This window comes from Oncorhynchus mykiss, chromosome 16 (genome assembly GCF_057628025.1).
Source record: "Oncorhynchus mykiss isolate SJ-2025 chromosome 16, ASM5762802v1, whole genome shotgun sequence".
Lineage (NCBI taxonomy): Eukaryota > Metazoa > Chordata > Actinopteri > Salmoniformes > Salmonidae > Oncorhynchus > Oncorhynchus mykiss.
In genome coordinates this window covers 74827991-74831912 of record NC_143037.1, presented here as the reverse complement: position 1 = coordinate 74831912, position 3922 = coordinate 74827991, and the positions used below count along the sequence as shown (strand labels likewise).

General features: G+C 44.5%; 1 pseudogene across 1 annotated transcript; it reads right to left on the bottom strand.

The window, feature by feature from the left end:
• Positions 1-1348: 1348 nt before the first annotated feature.
• LOC110492683 (aerolysin-like protein) lies at positions 1349-3087 on the bottom strand (annotated as a pseudogene). The gene is made up of 2 exons (XR_016487543.1): positions 2627-3087; positions 1349-2129 (listed from the first exon to the last, which is right to left on the bottom strand). The product of XR_016487543.1 is annotated as an aerolysin-like protein (transcript).
• Positions 3088-3922: the final 835 nt, after the last annotated feature.

Here is a 3922-nt window from a genome sequence, read left to right as displayed (position 1 = left end):
GACGACACAACAGTGGTAGGCTTGATTACCAACAACGACGAGACGGCCTACAGGGAGGAGGTGAGGGCCCTCGGAGTGTGGTGTCAGGAAAATAACCTCACACTCAACGTCAACAAAACTAAGGAGATGATTGTGGACTTCAGGAAACAGCAGAGGGAACACCCCCCTATCCACATCGATGGAACAGTAGTGGAGAGGGTAGCAAGTTTTAAGTTCCTCGGCATACACATCACAGACAAACTGAATTGGTCCACTCACACAGACAGCATCGTGAAGAAGGCGCAGCAGCGCCTCTTCAACCTCAGGAGGCTGAAGAAATTTGGCTTGTCACCAAAAGCACTCACAAACTTCTACAGATGCACAATCGAGAGCATCCTGGCGGGCTGTATCACCGCCTGGTATGGCAACTGCACCGCCCTCAACCGTAAGGCTCTCCAGAGGGTAGTGAGGTCTGCTCAACGCATCACCGGGGGCAAACTACCTGCCCTCCAGGACACCTACACCACCCGATGTCACAGGAAGGCCATAAAGATCATCAAGGACATCAACCACCCGAGCCACTGCCTGTTCACCCCGCTATCATCCAGAAGGCGAGGTCAGTACAGGTGCATCAAAGTTGGGACCGAGAGACTGAAAAACAGCTTCTATCTCAAGGCCATCAGACTGTTAAACAGCCACCACTAACACTGAGTGGCTGCTGCCAACACACTGACACTGACTCAACTCCAGCCACTTTAATAATGGGAATTGATGGGAAATGATGTAAATATATCACTAGCCACTTTAAACAATGCTACCTTATATAATGTTACTTACCCTACATTATTCATCTCATATGCATACGTATATACTGTACTCTATATCATCGACTGTATCCTTATGTAATACATGTATCACTAGCCACTTTAAACTATGCCACTTTGTTTACATACTCATCTCATTTGTACATACTGTACTCGATACCATCTACTGTATCTTGCCTATGCTGCTCTGTACCATCACTCATTCATATATCCTTATGTACATATTCTTTATCCCCTTACACTGTGTACAAGACAGTAGTTTTGGAATTGTTAGTTAGATTACTTGTTATTACTGCATTGTCGGAACTAGAAGCACAAGCATTTCGCTACACTCGCATTAACATCTGCTAACAATGTGTATGTGACAAATAACATTTGATTTGATTTGATTTGATTCCTTTCTTCCTAGGTACATGCCATATAACCCCTTCCTAATGGACAAACATTATTTAATACTACAAGAAAGACAGGGTAGAATTCTTGTTCTTGTTATAGTGCAGTATACCTCGTTTAGTCATTATTGATAAAAATCCCATAACAAGATATGGCAAACACACAAGACAAATTCTTTATGAAATCAAATTATCGTTACATAACATTGTGTTTATGGTAAATGGGGGTCTAACCATAAAACATTTTGAAATTAATGTTGTTCAATAATTCATACAAAGTGTTATTCAAATGTCATTGGACACAAAAGGCACCGGATTGTAGGAAAGATCCACCTATTGTTATACCCTCTGCTGATACAAAGAAAACTGGGTCCAATTAGAGTCACTCAAAGATGATCATAATAACAGAAAAGGCACACAAAGAATCAGTCATGGTGTCAATTTCTATCACTGTGCATACTATTCATGATGTCATACACTGGTATCATCTCTCCTTTGTGGATACCCTCAATGAAGTGTAAGTCACACCAGTGTAGATGCCTTTGGATGGGAAGACCAGCTGACTGCCGTTCATGCAGGTGACTTTCACTATGGCCCTGTAGTCAAGGTCGAAATTTGCTTTCCCCATTGTGATCTCAACATTCATGGTCTTCCCTGGTGGGATCTTCAGGTTGATGGTATCTGATTCTGTTATGGTCTCTGTCTTCTGCAGGCTGGTGGACTGCTCCACTCCCACGGTCAAGCTGAACCCTGATGACAGCTCGACCAGATCTGGGATCCCCACGTTGACCAACACACTCAAGGTGGACTCTATTTTGTTGCTGACGGACCAGGAGGAAGACTTGGTCAGGGTTTTGCTGTATGTAATGGACTCTTCTTGAACCAAGGAGGTGTCGTTCTGGTGAGAGATGGATTTCACATATTCTGGGGTCACCTAAAATCAACACACAAAGATACAAGTTGTTCAAACAAGACAAAGACAATTTAAGAACTGATCATCGGTGAGGAACTGATAAATAGATTTTTAGAAAGCCAACAATAATAACGTGTGTGCTATCTTGGCCTGATGCTTATGTGAAAAGGTTTAAAAAAATAAATAAAAGGATGTTGGGGCTATTTTACTGATCAAGGCCAATTAAACATAAGGAATGACTGTCCTAGAAATGAGATGCTTGATGAATGTCGACCCACATATTGGATTACATGTTTTAAAGTGGACAGCCCCCTTAATGTTAGAGCATCAGCCCTCCCTCTCTCCACCACTACCTCTTCCTCCTCCCCTCCCTCCCTCTCTTCCCCTCTTCCCTCCTTCCCCCTCTTCCCCTCTTCCTCCTCCCCTCCTCCCCTCTCTTCACCACTACCTCCCTCCCTCCCTCCCCTTAATGGTAGAGTTTTCCTGAGCTGTCTACACACATCTATGGAAGAGCTCACCTGGGGGTTGAAGAGAGACAGGGTGGGATACTCCATGTCGGTCAGCACGGATGACTTGATGGTGTTGATGAAGAGGAAGCCCATGCAGTCAATGTCCGAGCCAGACCTGCCCTCCAGCCCCAGGCAGAATCCGGACCCCACATCTACGGTGTACTCTTCAGTACTTCAGTGGCCAGCTGGTCATTTTTTCAAAGAACTGCCGATTCTTACTCGTCGTGAACTTGATGGTACCCAGACGTGTGCCGGCGCCGTTACCCACACAGAGACAGCTTGGTGATGCGCTCGCTGAGGTCGAACTCAAACTCATTCAAAGTGTTCGCATCTCCATAGGTCGAAAAGTGCCTGTCCACTAGCTCCTCCCGCACAGAACAGCCTCCTCCACCACCGATCAAATGCAGTGTGGTTGCCATGTGTGTGCGTCACGTAACCTGAAAGACAAATTTGTACGGATCAATTTATGAAGCCTCCAACTCAAAGGAGCTCTGATTCAGACATTCAAATCCTTGGAGTCCCTCTCCTACTCCCATTACCTCCCCTCTCTACCTCCTGCTGTTTCTTCCTGATCAACACCATGGAGTCCATCTCCTACTCCCAGCAGCTCCCTACTCTACCTCCTGCTGTTTCTTCCTGATCAACACCATGGAGTCCATCTCCCACTCCCAGCACCTCTCCCCTCTTCAACACCATGGAGTCCATCTCCTACTCCCAGCACCTCCCACTCTACCTCCTGCTGTTTCTTCCTGATCAACACCATGGAGTCCCTCTCCTACTCCCAGCACCTCCCCACTCTACCTCCTGCTGTTTCTCCTGATCAACACCATGGAGTCCCTCTCCTACTCCCTGCACCTCCCCACTCTACATCCTGCTGTTTCTTCCTGATCAACACCATGGAGTCCCTCTCCTACTCCCAGCACCTCCCACTCTACCTCCTGCTATTTATTACTGATCAACTTGGTGAATTATGTGTAATGAAACATATTGTTGTGTAAGTGAGCACGTCAATATTCATTAATATATAACAATATTCATTAACACAGGTTGCAGTATTAACAGGTATGCATCAATATATTGTGAAATTAATTCTAAAATAATTCTGATGTTGTTATAATTACAAATTATCATGAATAATGATGAGTACAAATCTTACAGGTGCTACATCAGAATATGAGTTGTTTATGGTGCTGGAACTCATCTCTCCAAACAAAGTTGCCTCTTTGAAATATCTGAAAGAATAAAGACTGAATTGTATTAATATAAAACAATATTCATTAACACAGTCTGCAGTATTCACAGGTA